General features: G+C 39.1%; 1 protein-coding gene across 1 annotated transcript in view; it reads right to left on the reverse strand.

Moving 5' to 3' along the window:
• SMPD3 (sphingomyelin phosphodiesterase 3) overlaps positions 1 to 21,468 on the reverse strand; it is a 98,964-nt gene extending 77,496 nt beyond the window's left edge. Inside the window, exon 1 of the mRNA XM_015873543.2 lies at positions 21,162 to 21,468. The gene's annotated coding sequence lies outside the window, so the exon portion shown is untranslated. The remainder of the gene's footprint in view (positions 1 to 21,161) is intronic.
• Positions 21,469 to 23,384: the final 1,916 nt, after the last annotated feature.

Genomic DNA, 23,384 nt, shown 5'->3' on the forward strand with positions numbered 1-23,384 from the left:
TTTAACTCAGCAAAAACAGAAGCAACTGTTTGGAAACCACAATTTTTCTTATTATTTTTATCAGAAATCACGTCTCCTGTAGCTTTTAAGTAAAACTGCTGTGTCCTCTCTCTCTAGATATTTTGTTTGGTTCCGGTTTGTTTTAATTAATTATCGCCTCTAGTACAAGCATTAGAATTAACAATATAGCACCTCAACACACATCAAAGAAGGGGCAAACAGAGCCATTCAGTAACAAAATGCTCCACCTTTAAAATTAAATAATAAACAATCTGCTGGATAAAACCAGCAAATATATATATAGATTGCCAGTACCAGAGCTCTTTGATTGCAATGAAGTCACAATGTTACAATGAAGTGCTACACGTTAGTTAATGCAGCCTCTAACAAGTGATTCCTTCTGGAACAAAAATTATGCGAAGAAAATCTGTTCTATGTTTAAGCATACTTGGCACACAAGTACTGCGCTCATCTCTATAAAGTGGGTATTTTTACTTAGATTTGTGAAGCTGAAACAAACTGCACACTGAACTGCTTATGTCTTTCCACTGCTTATAAAGGCTGTGCAGATGATTTGCTCAAACATGAGTAGACAATGTGTTTATACTGTAGGTGCATAAAGCCAGTCAAGTTGAGTAACACCATCACTACTCCAAGTGTAACCTCTGTGCTTTCCCTGGCTTTTAAATCTGCTCTGAACTACTCTATTCTGAACCTTCTGACAGAATATCTGTTTCTTTGTCCTTGTCCTCTTGAAGCTACCAGCAGAAAATGTCACTGTACTAATTAATCCATGTCAGTTTTAAAATTTTAACTGTAATTATACTGTAGAAAAGAACTAAAGCTTTAAAGATCAGTTTTATCTTTACAGAGAGTACTAGAAGTCAAGAGTATTCAAAGTTATCACATAGGACAGCACAGGGTCTCACAGAACTCATCTGTGAAATTAAAGCTACACAATGCATATGCTTTCTAATTATACTCTGTACATTGGTAAATTTTCCACAAATAATTCTCCAGCATTTCTAAATTCAGCAGAGAACAAGCTTCCATACAAAGCAAACTTGTGATAACATCAGGGAAGGAACCTAGACCTCTCAATTCCTAAATCTTACATTCAGGCCATTAAATCAGTTCAGTGCTTTCCAGAACCCATTTAAATACAAAAGTCTAAAGTATGTGACTTTCAAACACCTCCCAATTAATTTAACATCATCATTTTTTACACCAAGTATTAAGACTAAGAGAGATCACTCCCGGCAGATACAGGAAGGGGAAAAAAAGATGAGGAGATTAAAAATTTATTTTGCTTTAGTTTGAAAAACAAGAGACTTTCTCAGAAGTCTGATTTACAGGGGAAAAAGAAGTGAGAAATTGCAAACAGAGTAGTAGGAGTTATTTTTGAAACCAGCACATTCTTTCAGTGTGAAATGTTGGTAATGTTTGAGATAAAGCCTGAATAACCAAAACAAACCAACAGAAAAGCACCACACCGACAGTTCTTTCACAAACTGTGCATTATACACAAGTTCTCATTAGCTGGTTATTTGTCTTTAATGCTCTGAAAGCAAAAGGCAGATTTAGAACAGATGTGATTTTGTGATCTCATTTATTTAGAACTTCACATAAAGAAGTCATCAAAATAGTCCAGGGAAGCAACCCAGTCAAGAGGAACTATTTTGGAATCCAGATCTCTGATAAAGAGATTGCATAGAGCAAAACACATACCCACACACTCAAGTAATTCAGGACTACTTGCTCATCCCTTCAGCTTTCTCCATTTTCAGAACTGCATTAAAACTAGAATTTAGAATATTTTTGGTTTTAAAGCACCAAAGAAGTCTATTTTTTAGCTAGTAAGTAGGTACCGTTTGCTACCAAACACTAGCAAAGTAAGTGCTAACCAAGGTAAGTCAGGTCAGAATCTGCTCTATCTGGAGCTGAAAACATTGTCTGTTTCTAATAGAGGCCAACTATCTCAGGGGAAAAAAAAGAAAAAAAGAAAATCCAAGTACAATATTTAGTAAATACAGACCTCACAGCAGCACTTTCCAATAACAAATGAAAATATCCTCCAGAAAGCAAGTAGTGGTTTTCATTTGAGATCCTCAGCTCCCTGCTGTTGCACGTGCCACAGAATCCCGAGTGACAATGTACAAGTTTATTTCCAATGAAAAACTGTAATGGTAAGAAAATCCAGTATGCAAAATGCATAATGTACAGTGATGCCCTAGAAGTAAAGTTTCTTGTTGTCAGTATTTTCAAGGATCAAAGAAAACAACCCCGCTGTATTTTGCTTAGAGTTACTCAGGCAACATCACTGGAACATACAGACAACACGCCCGAATGATGTCGCCATTTGTACAATAGACTGGATTGCTAAATCTGCCAGTGTTCTGATGGAACACAACAAGCTTTTTATTCGATAATCCAAATAAGTATCTCCTTTCACGTCTTGAATCAATAAAGCTACAGGGATTCACATGGTATTTTCCAAAGGAATACAGCACAAGACTAATGCTAAATACTGCTTTTTCTGATTGTGAATTTCTTTTGAGATTCATTATCACCCTCCTGTTCCTCAGTTAGCATTGTTCTATCTGACAAAAGACATAAAGGCAAATCACTTTCCCTCCAGCTTTCCGCCTGAGCCAACCAAACACAGAAATTCTCAGACTCTTCTAATTTTGAATTCCAGATTTTGAAGTTTACAGAATAATTGTAGCTTTCAAGCACAGAATAACGTTGTCACATAACTCATACCACCACAGAGAAACGTGACTGGTGCTCTAAATACCATTAAGAACAATAAAAAAAACAAGTTCATGTTGTAGGCATATCAGCCTGATTAAAAATGCATATTTTTAATGTTAATGCACATTTCATTATGAAGGTACAGTCCTTGAAGGCACCTTACCCTTACCTTCCTATCAAAAATAATTTCTCACTAGACCTTTTCTTTTCTCTCACCTTCCTTTCCCAATAGCTTTTCCTTTTCAATAGCACTTCAGAGTCATTCTGATCAGAATTGCATTTCCTCATTCACTAAGCAGCACATGATTTCCATACTGCATATTCAGATGAGTTTGTACTACGCTGAAACCATCACTGCTTTAGTCCTGAGTCTATCCGTACTTGACAGAGGCTAAGCAGGCTACCTACTTTTTTTTGTTTTTATACTGACTTTTTTCAAGCAATAAAACATCCTGAATACTGATGGGAAAACGAAATCCATACACAGGAATCCTGGGAGGACAATGAACAGAGCTCTCACACAAATACTTCCTGTGTAAGTGAATATGGACAAGAACATGTAGAATTCAATACAGTAATGAGACAGACATAAAACCTGCTCTAAAATCTCGTCCACCATTAAAATGAGCTGATATTATAGGTCTCTTGCGGATGCCTGGCCTCTGTTTCTAGAAGGGAGCTGATCAAATGTTTCATTTTATTTTTTGGACAGCAGCACAGAATGATGGGACAGTAAATGCAAGAAGCTAATTTTGAACATCATGATAAGCACCATTCAACCACAGCAAAGACTCTATAGATATCACAACGAATGAGAGTGTCAAAAGGATGGATTTTAAAATAAATATGACCTCAAGGGATTTTTGCAGGCAACTTCTAACCACAGGGGAGAGTAAACAAAAGAGGCTTGTTAGAAAGCTTGACAATTAAGCACCTAAGACACTTTGACTGCTCATTTAAAGTTCAGAATTAAAAATAATACTAAGAGACAAGAGAAGTGGCAGAAGAGAACACAACTAAGCAGCTTGTTTTGGAAGTATCTGAACAGGTTCAGCTTTAACTTTATTTGAGATGTATTGAGAAACCATGCAGGGCAGCTAAATCAATAATCAAGCTAATGACCTTAGTGACAGAGTTCTGCACTGGTATTAACTGCACAAAATTGGCTTCAAGATTCATAGAGGAGATTTCTCTCAGAGTCAGGGAGAACTGGAAGTCTGGCACTTGGAAAGCTTTTTTATTGGAGGGCAAGAGAGGTCTGTTCCTAGTTTTGCTCCTGTTCAGCCAAAGTACCATGGCAAAATATTATCAGCAACAACAGTTAACTTTCCCATAAAATCCGATGCTTAAGGAAAAAAATGCCCTTCCCCCAAATCAAGAGTGACATCTCAAGCTCCATCTCTTTACCCCAGACTCCTCAAGCTTCATAAAAGTTTAGGAGCCACCTAAAAAATAAAGATCTGTAAAGGTCAAGACAAACAAAGCACCAGAAGGGTACTTTATCATGTAGTGGGATGTCAGGAAAGACAGAGTTGAGCAGGCAGTTTAATCTGGCCCAAGTCTGCAAATAAAAAGCAGACACCTGAGCTGGCAGCAGTTCAAGCTGATGCAGCCCTATGGCATAGCGCAGCGTGGACATGGCAGGACACAACACGGCAGTTTCAGTGCCACAGCACTGGATTAAGGTGAAAATCTGTCTCTCCCTACAAGCTGTACTTCACCACACCCACCACTAGCTCAGCAGTTCTGTACTGCAGCCCACTGCTCTATATTATGCACCAGCAACCAACCACATTCAGCAGTAACTGCAGACATCTGTTTCCCTTTACCAGGCCCCCACTGCAAACATTTCTGACATCAGCACAGTCTCCATAGCTCCTAGAACACTTACGGGATTTTTTTCCAGTTTTAAAGCAAACCAGAGCAGAAAACTGGACAGATTTAAATGCAACATGACATTTAATAATTTAATAAACTACTCCAAACAGCAAGGAGTAACTGAACTATGCACAAGGCTGTTTTTCATATGTTCACAGAAAGCTTAACTCAGCCAATGTGAGCCTGAGCAGCCACCAGAAAGGATCATCTTGCACTTATTCTCTCGTTTCATGATTTCTCTGCTTATCCCTTGGACTGACAGTAGCACCTCAAGCAGCCCTGCACAGGCAGCTAAACCAAGGAACTGATCCTGCTGAAATCTACATGTAGTAACACTGACTTGCACCATCCTAAAACCGAGTATGACCTGAAAATACTATTCTGTGTCAGGGTGCACCACTATAACAAACAACTTCAAAAGGTTTGTGTGAATATTTTGAGATATGGTACTATAAACTGTAGAAAACACTAAGAGGAGACCAGCTATGACTTGCTATTCTGCACGTTGCTAGTTTTCCTATTCACACAGTACAGCATTCTTGCCTCTGTCAAAAATACTTACTCCATATATTTCAAGTTTAAGATGTGATTTCAGAAGAGAAGGTGCAGTTTCTGTCTCTATTTCTGTCACTTCTCTTTGATCTCACTCCTTACTGTACAAAAAGAAGTATTTCCTTCCTTCTCAGGTTTGTTCTATCTTCTTAGGCCACCAGTCAAAGAGAATAAAAATTCTACAAATATAATTTATATGGTCTCTGTCCCCTATTGATAGTTATTATCCCTCTGCTTCCTCTGTTCCTGTTAGTTTACTATGGCACATTCAGTACAGTCGTGCAGTGAAGAAATCTGAAAGCGTGCAGGAGTTTCTCTAAAAACAAGTCGAGTGAGATCCTCCAATACTCAGTCCAACAAATTTCTACTCATGCAACAAAAGGATATTTTGGAAAGGCACACAAAGTTAGTGTCTAGTATCTTAAATCTCAGAAGACAGCTACATTGGTTCTGTATCAATGGTAGTAAATATTTGTGATTTCTACAGCAAAAACAGATCATTTGATTTTCAAAACTGAAATAATAAAGCAGAAAAAAAATCACTTCCAAATGTTTGTTTTAATAGTGTAACAAGTTATTTTGACAAATGAAATAAACATAATCAACAAACTGCTCGATCTTACTGCATAACACTTGTACTGAACTATTGCAAATGATTCAGGTTGTACACACCTGCATTTGTGACAAGTTCCAGTCTGTAGCCTGGAAGAACAGGTGACAGCACAGTAATTTTTAATACTTTTTGGGAACACCTGCAGAGCAGCCACTTGCAGAAAATGGCATTTTGATAGATACCAATGTGGTGTATTTTTCACACACACATATATATATATTTTGTTTTGCCTGATTTAAAACTCTTGTGATGATGCTCTGGTTGTGTACCCTTTGTTACTGGGCCACTACTTACCTGCATGCCTATAATTAGAGACTAATAATGCCATAATAGGCTCACAATACTAGTGAGGTGCAAGCTGAATCTGATTCACTATATTAGCCTCAGCAAATTAAATTCATTTGCGGAAAGACATTCAAGGGAAGAGACTACAGATGTGATATACAGCTAAATTATCCCCTCTCCGAAAAGTGTGACAAAGGAAGCTGCATCTCATCAGAAGCACATCAAGAATTCTTTGTCCAAAAGGAATGAGGCTTGTGACCATTGTGAACTTCTCTAGTCTCATGTGATAGACATTTCACAGTTTGGTATATTTTTAGTCTTTGTGGAAAAAGGAGGAATGATTTCTAAAATATTTCCCTTCCCCACCTAATGTATCCATCACCACAACAACTACATACGTGCCATAAGAAATGAAGTGTAATCGCCTGATAATGCATCTGGGAAAATTGCTTTCAGTGTTCTACAGAGCATGTGCAGGCTATGCATTGCAAGCTACCTCCTTACCATGTAACGTGTTTAACCACTCAACATCACACAGACACAGTCATTTTTAAGGGACCAAAGACAAGTTCCAAATACTGTCTTAATAGACAACTAAATTAATTTTCAATGTAAAGAGACTGTTTAGATATGGAAAATCATCTGATGTGCTGGAACCTGCAACAGTAAGTCAAACAGCTAGCCAGAAGGACATCACAGTTCAATATTATGACTCTGCCAGTAAAAGATGTTGGCCAAACGTATCATGCTTTCCCATTATAAAACATTACTTTTGTTGGTGATGCAGCTATGTTTTATATAGGGATCAACACTGCTAAATCAAACAGCCTAAATCAAATTCAGCAGGAACTGCACCATTGATTACCAAGAAGGGCAATCAAAGATAAAATGTTTAGCCAGAAGGCAGTACAGCTCTAGAAACACTGGCTGTATCAGAAAACTCACAATATTAATGCTTATGTAAATTTTAATTAAGATATTTAACTCCCATGCAATCCCAATCACACATTTTTTGCACTCCTCCTTCCACAACAGCCCATGTTTTACACAAAAACATAGACAGAATGGAGGTAGCAAAACAATAAATACACCCTCAATTTCAAGTTTGGTCTGAACATACCAGGCAGAAAACCCTGTCCTGCTTCATGCAGGGTGTCTGAAATGAACAAAGTCTGTTTGTTTTGCAATTACTGCCCTTACAGTGTTCTAAGAATATCATTCTTAGCTATATAGAGTTGATTTTCAACAGATGAACTTGCTTAGGCACAAAATTGAACTGTACAAATCTTCACTAGAACTCAGCACAGTCAGCACCAACCTCTTTTCAAAATCTGTCCCCAGATATTAGATGCCAAAAACTCAAAAACTTGGCTCTGTGCTCTTAAAAATCTGATTTTGTAAATTCAAAACCAATATTGCAGCCACTGAGTTATGGGCACTCCTGGCAGTATTCTCTCAGCGGAGGGGCAAAGCAAGAGGCATCCTGTACCAGACTGAATAAGCCTTCTTCAAAATGATCAGTAAATACTGCTGTATTTACTGGCTCTATGTAGGACACTTTAGGTTTTAGCCTGTTTTATTTGCATATTATTCTTCCTCCTTCTCAGTTTGTCACTGATGTTATCCCAGCACATTGCTAGTGGCAGCAGATCTAGAGCCAGAACTGAGCTCACAACTGGCCTGAAAGAAAACCACAAATACCTCCCATACTATTGTAATCAAACCAGGCTGAATCTTTGTAAATGAGTTTAAAAGACACTGGCAGAAAGCATAGTAATAAAATATATTCATACAACTTCTTAAATTATACAATGTTTTGCTAAAGAAAACACAGCCATTTGATAGTTAAGTGCATTAGGATGGTATATACTCCACAAGTTACTTCCCAAAATAAATTATTATGCTTTCATATTTTTGAAATTTCGTATCAAACATGACATACCAAGGCTCAGGTTCTGCCTTCAGCACAACTTTTGGACCCAAAGGCACTGAAAAAAGTTACTTTGTTATTGGAGTTTCTTTCCTAGTTTCTTTTCCATGCTGAGGATATTTATATGTACAGTAGCAGCTGTTTCAGTTCAAATGTAGAACTGAAATAAGAGTTTTGGCCAATTCATACAACTACTCATTTAAAGTGATCCCATAAGATCCCTGAACCACCATACAGCACAAGCAGAAACAGTGGAGTTATCTGCACGTTGTGATCAGGGCTATTAGAAGTCTCCAACCATCTGTTAAAGAAACTCTTGCCTTTACAAGACATGCTTAACATTTAATGTGTCAGTGTTTCACATTTTACTGCAACCACCTTTAAACATGCTACATTCTTAACATAACCCTTTTTTTCCTCCAGTTAAAATACAGACTTTTAAAGAGAGAATGTTAATTCTAGCCTATCTAAACATAGGTGATTCTTATGAGACAACAAAAACATCACTGACTTAATGTAAAACCCATCTAATACCCTAGCGTATAATTAAGTAATTCATTAGCAAGTAGCTTCAAGTGGGTGTAATTTAATGTTTCCTTCCTGCACCCTGAGCAAACACAACACAGAATACTTAATCCATTTGATCCCAAGCCCCTAAAAGCCACTGACTTGGCAAAATCTCATACAGAGAGATGGAAGAGCTCCAACCCACACCTCAAAAATCATAAAGGCTTATTTCACTTGTAGGTTCACCACCTGCAGAGAAGGGAAGGAATGGTAGATTATGCTTTGTTGATTTTTCAGCAAATTCTCTTGCAAGATATTGCCCCATAAGACTCACTTAGCCTGACAATCAGGAAAGAGATGAGAAAAACGAAGGTTTGGTTACAACTTAAGGGCTCACCTCTCCTGAGGAGAAGACAGTCGTAACCCCCGCAGGCTCTGAGGGAACTGTCTCTTTCTGTGAGGTGAGTTTGTTATTCCTACGCTATTTCTTCCTACTGAAGTCGTTTTAGCCTTGTGAGGTTCTCTAGGTAGAGCGGTTAGGTTTGTCCTGGTGGCTCGAGTGAGGTACTGCAGGCCCCCGCCCATCTGCTCAGCAGGAGGGCTGGCTGTGAGGGCTGGGCCTGCTTGAGCTACAATGTAAGTTGTATGTTACACTTTTCAATGTTATTGTTGTTTGGAGGTATCTAAAGTTGGCTTCTAAAGTAAAATATTCTGGAGGAATACTCTTTCACTTCCTGTATATCTTTCCAGTACTATGTAGCCGGTCTCTTTAAGATCTCTTCAGTTTTTAAACTTGAAAAGAAGTGCATTGGTGTTGGTGTTTTAACTGATTGTGATTAATAAATCCTGTCACTGAGATAGAGTGAAGAATAGGAATGAAATGAAAATGTGTTTTAACTTTGGGTGTATCTATAGACAGAAAGTGAGGGCTGTTGTTGTTTGGGTGTGGTTTTGGAGGGGGTGGGGGTGGGTAAGAGGTCAATATGACCTAATTATTGACCTGCTTGTTTCCACTCTGTGGAAGAGGCTTCCATTGATATTCTGGTTTTCGGAGAGTATGTTTCCATGTAAAGCTTGTACTCCCTGCTCTTTGAAGTGGTTTTAGTTGTAGATTTTATAGTCCTACTGGTGATGACTTTTGCAGTGTGTTTTTTCCTCTGGCCTTTCAACAGATTCATTAGCTTTATCAGTTGCACTGGCTTATTTTTATGCTTGTTAGTAGTTTGTTTAAATCTGTTTTCTGTGCCTCAAAGTCTGGGATGGGTAACTTGGTAATTCTGTTGGCTTTCTGCATTAATGTGTGATCTATAATGTTTTGGAGCCATCACACACTGTTATTTAATTAGGTTGCCTAGCCTGCATATTAAAAACAATCTTTCTGCATCTTGGGAAGTAATTGAATTTTCTGAATACCAAAAAGATAATCTTATTCTGTAATAAATTTGATGGGATTTTGAATATTCTATTTGTCCATGGCAGAGCTGTTGCTCTTCTGCAATAGTGGTTAAAATCTCAGCAAAATTTGAAGAATCTGGTAAAAGCTGTCTTAAATGGTGTGCTGTTCTGTAACTATATGGCTTAAATGCCCTTAGTGTTAAGCAGTATAAATGCATGTAATGGAAACAGCACGTAGCAAAGTTATATCTGTAGTAATACAGTTTGAGATTCATAAACACCTTTATAGAGTTTGAAAGAAAGATGGGTTTTTTTCCCTTGTTATCAATAATTGACAGTGATAACGGGCTGGAAAAGTACTTAATAAAAAGTTAATGGGCTAATCAGTATAAATAATTGTATTTATTTTCTTAGATGCCCATGCATCTCTATTTGAACTGGCACTTATGAAGATATCAAGTGCTAATAAAATTTATATCTCTTTTCCTAAGGCACCCCCCTTTGTATTGCAAAACTGTAAAATTCCCAAACTTGTTCTCCCCACAACTGCTATCCCCGTGCATTTAAATTGCTCTACTTCAAAGGATGTTTATGGGCAGGTATTTCTAAGCATCTAGAAGACTAGATGCAAGTCTTACATGTACCTGGAATTTACTCACAGCTGGGAGAAACACTAGGTTTGCTCAAACTATTTTCTTCCTAGTAGAGAGATTTTAAATCTGGCTTCTTCACACTTTTTAGCATTTGACATGGTTATTTTGAGTGAATAATGAGCTATCTCTTTGCAAATTAATTTCAGATGATAGATCTATCCAGTGCTTATGAGCACTTCAGCACTTGCTTTTCAAACCACTTATGTTTTTGAACTTCTTGCTGCTGTTTCTCAGGTAATGCTTGACCTTTTAATCACTCCTTTGTCTCTTTGCTTCTGTGTGTTGCTGAACTGCCAAGCTTGGGGTCTAATGCACTGCCTGTAGTTCAGCACATCATCCACAGTTCTGCAGAACTGTTGAAATCACATGATTCCTCTCACTTCACTTACATATTTGGCAGTAGTTCCTTTATGGGTATAGCTGTTTTTCCTCCCTACTAGTGAATGTTCTAGCTCTGGCAGTGTCAGTTCCTTCACCAGCCATCTGTCTCCCTGGCTCAGCTCCCTTTCTTAGAGTAGATGCAAGTCCTACTGAGTACAGCATCAGCTGTTAATTCTTTATTCAGAAGGTTTTAAAACAGCAGCTGCTGCACACATCCTGTATTTCAATTTTCTTCTCACTGATTATCGCTTTATGGTTGCTGTCTTCAGCCTCCACCTTGCTCCAGGTTATTTGCAGCTTTCTTGTCTATTGCGTCAGTTCTCTTCCTGAAATCTTACGTTAATTTTCTTCACTTTGACAACGTAGATTGACTCTGAGTTTTGTCTGCAATGTGCATGTCAGAATGCAGGTACAGTCTAGTCCACTTCTGGTTTTGTTTTACAGCAACTGCATTCTTTTAAAACATTGAAAGAAGCATCTAAACACTGTCAGATAAATATTACACAAGTCAGGTTATAGCTCCTGAAAACAGAAGGTTAATGTCGTAGTTAGTGCCAAGAATTAGGAGAACAATTTTTCTTCAGCAGTGCCTGTTACATATAAGACAGGTTGTCTTGTAGCTCAGAGACTGACATATTGCTAAGCAATCCAGCGGGATGCTGTTTAATAAAACGTCTTATTTGCTTGTAAGCTACTCAGGTTTGGATACAAAGCTGCCTTGTGAAACCCCAAGTACATAGTATCCTTACTTACTAAAATAGCAGTTACTTTATGTTTACTATACCTATGTCATAACTTGCCAAGAGCTAAAGTTCATCTGGGTGGTGTCTAGAGCATTATAAACCATCATTTGGCATTAGCACAATTTTCAAAGGTAGAAATGAACTGCTCAACAATTTCAGTAAAGATAGAGGCTTATCAGATTTCATTAATGAGTGTCGATAAGCCTTTCTTAGACTCTCTGTTCGTTTCCTGGACAAATTCAAATATTGTTTATTGCTAATGCCAATTAGTCAGCCAAGCATCTGTAGCTGGCAGCTGTCCTCATGAAGGAGGTCTCAGGAGATTAAAACTGCTGGGAAGCTGATCTGCATATTAGATGTTCAAGTTTGTCATCTTCTAAGGGTCTTTCATACATGTTGGTTGTTTCTCTAATGGTAAAGAAAAACTAAGTGTGCTTACAAGAGTAATAATTAGTAAGCTGGATTTTATTTCTCCCTGTACTCATGATCTCTAGGGTAGGCTTAGATGTGTCATGTAGTCCCTCAGCAGAGGTATTATCTATAGAAGAGAAGTTTGCTTCTGAACTAAACCTCTGTAGCTAAAACAGCTTGTATACTATTGTGGTGTTGCACTAATAGAGGTATGTTCACAATAGATTAGTCAGTTCTGCATCGGGGAACTGAAGCTGTTGTATGTTATTGCTAACGGGGCTTGTGGTGGTTGAATAATTCCGGTAGTATAGAAAAGCTTGTAGCCTTATTAAAAGCTGTGTGTTTTTGTCTTTCTGGCATTGCCAGGTTGGTCTTGTGCCGTCTTGGAGAAAGTGACAAATAATTAAAGAGGACGAGGGCATGGAAAGCAGTAAGGGTGTAAATGAATTTCTAGTCTGTCATCTCTCAGGCAAGTTAACTTCCTGCCCCCAGGGTATGACTTTCATATTCGAAGTGGCACAGTGATAGTTGTTCTGTCTGTAAAAGCTGGTTGCAGAGTGCCATTAAAAGAGGCTTTCAAGTGTGGCCATGAGAATATGTTCAAGGATGACTATGAGACAGAAGAAGTTAAGATGCCCAATAGCTTGCTCTTGTGAGTTGGCAGCAAATAAACTTCTCTCGAGTGAAGCTGCAGCTACTGCATTCTAAAAAGAGCAAGTAGTCAAAGCAAAGAAAACTAGATTGTTTTTCTTCTTCCTTACTGGTTTCTGCTCTCCAGCCTTGGTTCAAACTGAGCGTTGTCTTATTAGAATTAAGATATATTGTTAAATGAAGACTGTGCCCTGTGTTCATCTGCTGAGCTGAAGACCAGTGCATGTGAACAATCCAATATTCAACACAGTACAAGTGCAGAGGTATTTTGAAGATCGGACAGAATCAACTATGGAGAAGTTAGTTGCTACTTAGTAATGCAGAAATTAAAAGAAATCTTGATTAATAATATCATCTGGTGAGGAAAAAAAAAATAGGCACGATAAGATTTCAAATGTCTGGGCTTTTAGTAATCTCTTTCCAAAAAAATGCCTGCCAACAAACTGGTCAACTTGAATCAATATAGGTAAATTAACAAAAACATGGAGAAGTAAGAACTTTTTGGCTTAGACTGATTAAAATCTTTCCATCATGGAAAATACAGAAACTCTGGCTTTATTATGTTTTTTAATTTAAGTTTTATTAGAATACAGTATAAAAACTATCCAATAAATTACTTCCAGTTGCCAAGACATGAAGTGCTCTTTTGCAGTGTCCTAAAATAATAGGCTCTACAGAATGTTTCTATTAATCTTTTTCACACACAAGCAAGGCAAGTTGTTCCAGCTGCCTAAAATGGGTTCGGTAAGAAGTTAGCTCAGGTAACTTTTAACATCTTGATCAAATGAACTCTGCAATAGAACTTCTGCTCTGGCACAGACATGAAGACTGTATAGGTGAGTTCTGAATGAGGAGACCTGGAGCTGGGCCCCACAGCATTGTCAGAAGTAGCTCTTCAGAGGCAGATTATGGAATCAGAACTGTAATCTCTGTTTGACAGAGTTAATGTGCAGTCTTTTCAGGGATGAAGCTGTCTACTGGTCCTTCCATCTGTCAGGATTTTCCTGGCTTCTCTTAGAAATAAATGCATGGATTTTAAAATGGGGCTGCATAGAAGAGAGCTTTCTTTGTGGCTATGTTATATAGCTCCTCTTTAAAGAGTTGTCTGTCCAATAAGTGCTCAGTAAAGTCAGAAGGCAGTTGCACTAATTGCTGAGGAGATGGGTCAGGCATCTTGGTACTAGCTGCTGCTTGGCCACTACAGGATTTCATGGATTTCTAGCCCACTTTCCAACACAGCTTTGTGAATATTTGAGTGATTAAAGTGACTATTTATCAACTCTTTTAACAAAGAAGAAGTTAAAGCAAGTTATTCACTTAAAGTGAATACTTCCCTTGAAGCACAGTGTGGACAGTAATGAACAAAGTTACAGATTATTTCAGCACAGGATTTGATTCTCTGTCATTCTTTTTTTTTTTTTTAAGAGTTGGGTTTCTCGGTAACCTCATAGAATAGAACTGGTTACAATGTTTGGAAGCAGTTCTGAGTCTGAGAAGTCTAAGTTTTCTTTAAAGGCCTTAGAAAAAACAGTTAAATAAAGGATTGGTTCAAATGTGTAACCCTCCAATAGTTCCATCATGGGAACAGTTTCATGTGACTTAGTCTAATTCTGCAGACCTGTAAAAATGAGATTAAAGCTACCTAGATTGCTGTGAATGCATGACCAAAACAAGTTCCAGCTAGATATGGGAATGTATATATTGTTATGTAGATATGTGATAGGATAGGAAATACAAGAATCTGTGTTGATAAAGAACGATTTCTGAGGAATGGAAGTTGAGTAGATAGAAAAGGTTGTATGAAGAGTGGTTTAAACATTACAAATATTTGTCATAAGTGAAAAGCAAAGTTTTCTTCTAATATGTCCAAATATACTTCAGCCTTTGGATTTTAATGCAACGTTTAGCTGTAGGATATTTGGTTAATATGTGGTTTACTGTGTGAAAAGCATATTATTGCTTGTGTCCTAAGGATACTGTACTATGTAAATGTGGAAAAATGCAAATCGTAAGTGAAAAGAATAGTTAATGTTGAAGTAATAACTTCTAAAGGATTGCACTGTTGTGTAAGCAACTGGAATAACACTGTGCTGGAAAATTTGTGTAAATACAGATGTGTACATAAATTCACTGTTTTATAATGCTTAGTTTCTAATATAACACTGAATCTTGGTGGCTGGCTCTTTAACAGTGGTACTGGATAGTGGTTGTGAATGGTAGTGCCCAAGCCACAGTTCAGGTGTATGTTGGTGAGACCTCGCATGTGCTGCCTTTTGCCATCAGACTTTTATTAATGGCTAGTGAGGTGAAAGACTGATCAGTCAGGACAAAAATGGCTTCCTGTGGTGAAACAGTATGTTCCTTTCAAAGAGGTAGATGCCTCTATATAGAATAGAATAGAAGGCTATTCATCTTCCAGCTTTAATAGAATGTGTATTATGAGCACTTTCCAGAAGGTATACTCTAAAGATCATGGAATACTGGGGACTTTCTTGGCCTCAATTAGTGTTATGTTTCAGTCTATAGAAATGGCTGAAATGGGAAGTTCAGACAATGAACAAAATGTAGATTTCGAACACAGGTCAAATGTCAGTTAATTAAGGAACTTAAGTTGTGATTAGAGTTTGGATGTATGCTGCTAAACATTTACCCTGTCACTCGTTCAAGCATGAAAACATATTCACCAACTGCTAGCTGTTCTTCACTTTAGATTGCAATGCTTTTTTTGTGCCTCTAAAACATAAACCTTGCATGTTGTAGTACTCTGGTAATTGTATCTTGATCAGAAATCTATTTCATTGTTAGCTTGGGGTTTCTGGATCCAGGTGAAATTAGCATTGAAGGAATAGGTAGTCTTCTTTCTAAAATAGAAAATAACAACAGTAAAGAACTTAACCACTCTTTCTTGGAAGTTTCCTTGGCAGATAAGTTTAATGAATCCTATTTGGCTTTTTAGATGATCTATTAAAATCTAACCTAAAAATCTTTGTTTAAAAAAAAACCGCAGTTTTATGTCTATTTATTAAAAACAAACAAAAAACACCTCATATTATTGAGTGTCTGTGTCATAAAGTGGACAAAATATTGTTCTAGTTAGTGTTAATGGAAGGAATTATTAATATATACAGATCAACCGTAATGTACGTTCCCTATAAATGAGTTAATGGTAAGGAAGAAATGGGAGCAGGGCTCCAGGAATGCAGTGGGATTCATGGCTCTCACTTCACCTCTTTTATTTGACGCCAATGTAAGGCTCCGTGCTTAACCCCTGGGCCAGCTGAGGGCTTGTTCTTTTGACTGGAGTGGATTAAATCTAGTAATAATGAGTGACTAGTTAGGCTTGAAGTGTCTTGCTCTGTGTGACACACCAAGCTAATGGTGTGACTGAAAATGTACCTGGACATTGAGTTTGCTGCCTGCTCAGTGAGCCATGCTGTCTCTCCAGGATGACAGCATTGACCATTCTTGTCTGTGGCCAGGTGGATAATAATTGAAGTGGCAGGGAAGACTTGCATAACTCATGGATTCAATTGTTATTTGAAAGTCTAAGGATTAATTGTCTTGTTTTTGCAACATGGTAATGCTGAGTTAATTGAAAATACTAGAGGGTAAAAATGATTAATTTTTTTTTGCTAGTAATTCAAGCTATTTTGATGCAGGTTGTATATGAGTACCATTCTTAAAATCACCTCTCTGGTGAGGTGCAAAGTAAGGCATATGACCTAACAGGCTGGTTAGAGCTCTGCTGCTCTCAAGTGTTGTGGGTTTTTTTTGTTTGTTTGTTTTTAATTAAATGTTGCTATACTCCATCTGAGTAGTCTTTCATTTTCTGCCCTGGATGTAATGTGCTGCTATGATTGAATCAAGAAAGATTTTTTGATTCCTTCATGGATGTGTGGAGAATTCAGTGTTGGAGAGTGAGATGTTGATGTTTCTATATTGCATATGAAGGGGTGGCATAGTGAGAAGCCGTGGTCCATCTTCACTCTGGACTACACAGGATCTTTAGTCCCTGTAATTTAACTCCATATTTACACTGGGTTCTGTTTTATACATCTCCTTATCTTTAGTCCTACACTGTAACTTGTCTCTTACATCTTTCTTTTATTCTCGTTAATTTTGGCCTTTAATTTCTGAACCTCTCAAGTGTTATCCAAGCACCTTTCCTCCTCATTTCCACATAGACTTTAGTTCTCCTCTAGCACTTGATTTTTCTCTCACTCTTCTGTGATAAAAATTTGAAGCAGCATTGAAATAGGCCTTCTTCCTATCAATGGCTGAAAACCAATGAATCAATAAAACAGTTCTAAAATGCAAAGTTTGGAAGCGAACCTCAACAAGTATGAAGAAAACATAAAGGTGCTTGTAATGAAATATTAACAGCACGATATTCCTTTTCCCAAGGGTAAAGAAGGGAAATCAAATGTTTAGAAATAATTGAGGAACAGATGGAATCCTGCAATGCTATCTCTTCTCCCTCAGTCAGTTTATAAATACACTCAAAGCTTGTATAGTTTCAAGTGACAGATATGGTTTGTCACTTTGGAGGTTATTTTTGCTATTGTTAATAACAAAATAGGTTGTGCTTGAGTTACAGTAGTTGACAGAAGTCAAGTACCATGGAAAAAAAATACTTGCATAAATCTGAGAACTGAGATAGATGTAGCATCTTATGATTAAACTACTAAATAAGAATAATGGAATATTTTTTTCTATTTTATGCATTCCAGTAGTAGAAGTAGTTGGGAGGGGAGGGAGCAGGGATGGGAAGCTTAACTTCTTGGTAGCCTCAGGCAGGTCTCGGAATGGAGTAGAAACCGGGAGGATGATAGAATTGGGTTTTTGTGTGTAATTCTAGTCCAGTCACATCCTCTATGCTATCTGTAGAACAGCTGGTGAGTGAAGAGTGAAACCTCTGAAGTTCTGTTTCACCTGAAGGCAGTAGGCCTGCAGCCAGGGTGAATAATCATCATACAGACAGGAGCAGCAGGCATGGTGCCCAGGCATCCATTCCCACTGAGAAGGCTGGGTTCAGCTCACACATAAATGCTTTCTTTGAGTTCTTTAAATATACTCGCCAAGCCTTAGATTTGTAGCAAGATAATTGACGATATGAAGTTTCTCAGTCTCCCTCACCTTTGCTGAGATCTTCTATAACCACAAAGTTAGCTACTTCTACTTTGACTTAAGGGGATGTTTGCTGGTTGCTTTATTGAGGTCTGACAGCATTCTGAATGATATTACAGTAAAAGCTGAGTGACCCTGGCAGTACTTGCATGACTAAGACAGGAATCGCTGAGATCTGGTGACCTCCCAATGGATAAATACAAACTTATGTGCAGGCTTTGCCCTTTGTGCTGTCTTTGTTTTCCTACCCCCACCCCAAGTACTTAAAACTAAACTCAGTGGAACTTAAGAAAATGTTGTACTTGGTGCAGTTCTCCATGGATACCATTCCCAAACCAGAAGCATCTTTGCACAAATTCTTGTCAGCATTATATTGTCAGCTCAGATTATAGACTTTTCCTCTGTGCAAGAACTTCACTGTCCAACTGTGTCCTAATGTTCAGTCCCCCAGATTTGGTTGTACTTAATGGCAAGCATTGCTAGAATGAAAGCAGCAAACTGGGTGAAGTTAATGCACCATCTTGGCCACAAAGCAGGGAACAAAAGAGCATGCTAAATTTTTGTTTATAGTAACACAGAGTACTCTCTTTTGTATAGGTATAGCTCACAGAGAGCTCTCTTTTGTATAGGTATGTCTCTTTCCTCCCTCATGCAGTTAGCAGTAAAGAAACACTAGTTTGCTTTCCATTGGCTCATGTTGATTTTTAACTTAAACATTTTCATACCGATTTTGCTTACAGAGATTTTGATGTTGAAAACAAAACTTGCAGCATTGTTGCATAATGTGATTGTAGCAAACATTTTTTGTTTAAGGCTTTCTGAAAAATGGACTGATACTTAAGTGTAATAGAAATATTTCCATGACTTCAGCAGCTCACTACAGAAGATAACATAAACGTTTCCATAAGGAGCTTGCAACTGGAGATTTTCTGCACTGTGCTTTGTGCATGATAACTGGGCAGGAAAAGTCAGTGGATTCTAAATCAGGAAAATATATATTGCCTGAGCTGGCATGCAAGCAAATAACATGTTCTACTTGTAATAGGCTTTAGTATATGCAATGTTGGGGTAATAGAAGTGTCCTTTTAAAAATATTTTAAGAGTAGATCATTGGCTTAACGAGGCTAGGATAGCTCGCTTGTAATAAGCACAAAGAAGCTTTGTCTTTGTCCTAACTGACCAGTTAAAAATATCCTTGTGGCAACACACAGATTCTCAGTTTATGAATTATGGCAATATAGGGGTGTGGTCAGAGCATGTTGTTCAGCCCTTCTGGTATTTCAGTAGCTCCTCAAGGGTTGTTTCAGGCAACAGCAACTAAAATGTCTAGAGTGCAGTTCTGGTATTAAGCCTCTTTCATTCCTGCCCCAAAAGAAAATCTATTTTAAGGTTTAACAGCGCCCTTTAATTTCAAAGCTAACTGCTACTTTGAGGCGTGCAGGCTGGGTTAGGCTGTGTGTGCTCTGGATAGCACTGCTGAATAGAGCTAGGTCTGTAAAGATCAAAATGGTTGACTTGTCACTCCATAGTAATTGTTCATGGTAGAAGAAAATCAATAACTTAAGTCACACATAACTGATCACATGCTCTGAGGCTTCTGTGGTACTGAGACTAAAAGCCAGAGGTGGGGAGGAGCTGTGTCAGGAAATCATTTTCATTTGGCCGGGGGAAGCCTGCCTTGCAGTCAGAAGCACAGATTGATTTTTAATTTTACAGCAATATGTTACTGTAATTGTTAACTTGATACTTAAAAGGCTACTTTTGAGAACCTGATGTTATGCCCCGCATATCCAGCGTTCTTACTGTAGGGGGTTTTTTGGATAATGCAAGGACTGTGAGATGGTGCCCAATCTGTTCAACTCTTATTATAATAAAGGAGTTAAACTGCTGCCTAGATAACAAAAAACAAATGCATTCTCCTCTACTGGAAACAAATTGCATTCCCAGATCTTAAAATTATGATTTAAAAGAAAGAAGAAAAGAAAAATGAGAAGTGTTAAGTTTCTGAGTACATTAGACAGTCCTTAATGGCATGACAACTAATGTGAGTCTCATCAACTTGCTTTTAAATACCCACCTTACTGAACCCAGCAATTGCCTGATGGCATCCTTCTGGTTTAATACATGATACGGCAATGTGGGGAGCACGGGTTGCCTACATCATATTCTTTCTTAATACAGTGAATAATTACTTTACTCTTTGCATTCTGGTTATCTTAAAGGAAGCTTTCTCTAACCCATGGTTTAGTTTTCTGGTTTCCTATTGAAATCAGCACAGAACCTATTGCAGTTCCTGCTCTGTCTGCATGCGTTGTCCCCAGTTAAAGTTGCTTCTTATGTTCTACACACAAACAAAGTGCTGAGTTTCCCTTTTGCCAGCCTGCCCCTTCCCATGCCACTCTGAAATGAAGTAAATCTATATAACCAGTGCAACAGAAAATACAGCTACAGTCCTGTTCTGAGGTAAAATATGCATTCTTTTGATAGCTAAGGAATACTCACCAATGCATTGACAACAGGCTACTCCACATGCACAAAGTTAAGAACACTTCCTGCTTGATTGTGCACGTTTAATGTTCTCGCCCCATTCCCTACCTCATCACTCAGCACTAAGAAGAAGCCTGAAGCATCGTGCATAGCAGCTCCATGCTTGGCTGCAAATGACTTCATTTAAGATGTAATTTATTTTTTTTTGCTCATATATAGTGGAATTTTTTCCTCTATTTTCTGACACTTCTTTACAGGACCGCTATATATGTTGGTCCGCCTCTGACCTTCTGCTGCACGCCCCAGCTCCTCAGTGTGGCTAATAATCCATGTAGAAATATGCAGGCAATCATTGCTGTGCACAATCTATACCAGCACTACGTACAGCTAAGGAGGATATTCAAGGAAACCATTTTGCAGGCTTGACTGTAGCTCTACCTGTATGACAGATGCTGCATTTATTTTCCTTTTCGGTGCTGAGCTGTGAGAATACGAGCACGGTGCTAACAGTAGATTAATCGAGTTAGTTCTTTTCATACATATAGCTATGCACAGATATTTGCAGTAAGAAGCCTTTTATCTCTTCTCCCTTTCCCACCTCCCGGAAATTAAAGCAACGAAACTACTTATAAAGCATATGCACTGCACCGCTTTGTTCCTCGCGGTCCCCTCGCGGTGCACGCTGCAGTTCGCCTCCCCACCGGCCTCGACCGGGCAGCATCCCCGCGGACACAGAGGCGTGGGGCCGCGGATGCAATGCGGATGGGTGGGGAAGGGGTGTGGGGGGGCTTTACCTGCCGTGTCCCCCCGCGGAACCAGAGTCGCCTGGATCTGCCGCATCCGCGCCGGGGCGCGGCGCTCAGAGTGCCCGGAGCGGGCTGCTGAGCGCTGGAGCCATCACCGTGCCGGGGAGCGGTGAGAACGGAGAGCGGTGAGAACGGAGAGCGGTGAGAACGGAGAGCCGCCGGAGCCTCCGTGAGCCGGGCGGAGACTCAGCACCTGGGCGCTGAACAGCTCCACGGAGCAGCCACAGGCGGGGCCGTCCCCTCGCTCCCCGCCCCTGGGAGCGGGATGGCCGCGCCGCCCCAACACCCCCTCGCCCGGCTGCGGCCGCCCCGCCCAGCGCCCGCCGACGGCGGGGACCCGGCCCGAGGGCGGAGAACGAGCACAAGGGCGGGAGTGGCCGCGCTTCCCAGGCGGCCCCGCGCTGCGAGAGGCGGCCCCGCTCCCGGGGGCTGCGGGGAGTTGTAGTCTCGGTGCGTGCGGAGCGCGGAGGTGCCGCGCCGGGAGGGGGCGGTGGGTTCCAGGCTCGCTGAGGGGCGGTGGCTTTGCGGCTGCTGCTGCCGCTTTGATGGGGAGCCGGGCGTAGCTGCGCTTTGTGTTGCCTCTGAGCGGCGCTCCTACCGGCCGGCGATAGCGGGACCGAGGTCGCCCCTCGCTGGTGTGGGCAGTGTGCGCCTCTTGCCTCTTAGAAGGCTTTAAAAATAAATAAATAAATAAATAAATAAAATGAATAAAATAATAAACATATATACGCTTACACACACACGCATAATCATATATATATATGTGTATATATATATATACACACACACACACACACACACATATATATTCATATATATATATATATATAATCAGAAGTCTTAGAATTCTTCCATGGATTTATGGGTGTATTTAGGGAAAAATAAGTGACGTTATAATTGTTGTGATCCCAGAGAAAGTCCTGAAGGCTGTATTTGTTCCCAGACACTCTTCTTTTCTCTCTCACCAAGTTTTATAACTTAAAATACGTGTAAAAAGCAACTAAACAAGGTCAGGACGCTGCCTTTTTAATAAAAGCAAAGCTCTACAAAAACGTTGCAAAAAATTTGGTAACCTCATTGCATCTGCCTTTCAAAAAGGCAACTGTCACACCAGTGTTTATACAGGGTTCTTCAGAGTATTGTGATACATCTTATGAAGCAGGATGTCATTAGTTACCTTACAAATGAGTCGACACTGTTTCCAAACAGAATTTGTTTAGTTGCATGTCTAAAGAAGTGGCTACTGAGCATGTTTTTAATTGGAAGACCTGGGCTTTTTGTAATGACTGCGACAGAATCTTTCAAAAGCTGTTTCAAAAAAGAAGTTACAGGCCAACAAATTGATTCAGAAGTTTGAGTGTTTCACCTTGACTTCACCAGTACTGAAGGTTCTGTTTTGCCGCTCTCTAAGCTTTCTTTTGCCTTCCAGGATTTTGCTGTGCTAGAAGGTGAGGATGTTAAGTGTTGCTTCAGCTTTCTCTTTGTGGAGAGGAACTTAGAATTCTCAGGTTAGGGTCACGTTCCCTCCCCTGCTGTTGCTACTTAGAAACTGATACTCAACCATCGCTGGTATCCAGGAGGTAGATTTTATCAGTTGTACTGCAAGCTACCAAGCAGGAGAACTTGGATAAGTGAACTAAACTAAGCAGAATATTTTATTCATCCTATGTAAGCAAAATCTTCCTTGGGTCATCCTAATCCCTCTGTTTTTTGTTCTAAGCTAGTGATGTAGAAAATGTTCAATTTACTGTTTGTTTGCAATATTCACATTTTTAAAGAAACAGTGATTTCCCCTTCCTTATGCTTTTAGGATATTTCTTAGAACAGCCATGTAGCAGGTGAGCAGCTGGAACAGACTCTGATATTACATGTTGCAAAGTGATTTTTAGATTCAAATTAATGTTACATTTGTGTTGTAGTGGATTCCTGCTGCATTATATGAACTGATGTAGTAACTGGATCATAGCGTAAGTAAAGCGTGAGATGCGTAAATAATGATCCTAATCTTTGCTACATTAGAACTGCTAAGTTACTTCCTAAAGTAGCTTATTGCAGAGTATTCACAACTTCAGTAAGAATTCTGTACTCCCAGTGCCCTACCTGAAGTTCTGATCTTTACGCATTTGTGGTGAAGTGTAGTCGATAAGCTGAAAGTGGTATTTACTCTATTAGAACTTCCATTTGGGATGGTAGGTGTGGGAAGTATTTATG

The sequence above is a fragment of the Coturnix japonica genome, chromosome 11 (assembly GCF_001577835.2).
Source record: "Coturnix japonica isolate 7356 chromosome 11, Coturnix japonica 2.1, whole genome shotgun sequence".
Lineage (NCBI taxonomy): Eukaryota > Metazoa > Chordata > Aves > Galliformes > Phasianidae > Coturnix > Coturnix japonica.